The sequence below is a fragment of the Alligator sinensis genome, unplaced genomic scaffold, assembly GCF_000455745.1.
Source record: "Alligator sinensis unplaced genomic scaffold, ASM45574v1 scaffold444_1, whole genome shotgun sequence".
NCBI lineage: Eukaryota > Metazoa > Chordata > Crocodylia > Alligatoridae > Alligator > Alligator sinensis.
The window spans coordinates 1,677,787-1,678,365 of NW_005841886.1; the positions used below are offsets into that span (position 1 = coordinate 1,677,787).

Below are 579 nucleotides of genomic sequence, written 5' to 3' on the forward strand. Positions count from 1 at the left end.
CGGGGCGGGAACCTCTCCGAAAAGCAGCTGCAGCCAGTGTGAGATGGGCCATGGCCCAGGCCCCTCCCCCCCGGTCAGTGAGATTTGGCTGTGGGGGAACCTCTCCCCTAGTCGTTGGGGGGGGGGGGGGGCACATGCCCCCCTGACTAAGGAGGCACCAGTCACCCATGATCTGCATCTTTTTGTGAAAAATCAGTCTCCTTCAAACTTTGGTACATGTATTGAGCTAAAACCATGTATATCTGGAGATACTGCACGTGTCATGCAGCTTTCAAAATGGCTGCCACTTGTCAGGCTCAGCAAACTGAAAGGGTGGAATTCTGCGTTAATCCTCTCATGGCTGTAGCTAGTGGCTAAGCACCCTATCTTATTCCTGAAGCAGTAAATGAGCTGCTGGGCTTGTGATATAGAAAAAACAGTTTATTTCCAGGAACTTCTATCCAGAACTACTTACTGTAAAGAACTAAGTCTTGCTCCTGCCCTTGCAAGGACCTGGGACCTAAGTTTGTGTGACATGGAGTAAGCCCTCTTGTGAACATAGAGTGTTTGGTAATCGTGGCATCCCAGGGAGACAGTCTA

The 579-nt window shown here is 50.4% G+C and overlaps 1 protein-coding gene across 7 annotated transcripts in view; it reads left to right on the forward strand.

The window, feature by feature from the left end:
- The window catches only part of TANC2 (tetratricopeptide repeat, ankyrin repeat and coiled-coil containing 2), a 774,525-nt gene that overhangs the window by 141,868 nt on the left and 632,078 nt on the right, over positions 1–579 (forward strand). The gene's annotated exons all lie outside the window — the stretch shown is intronic.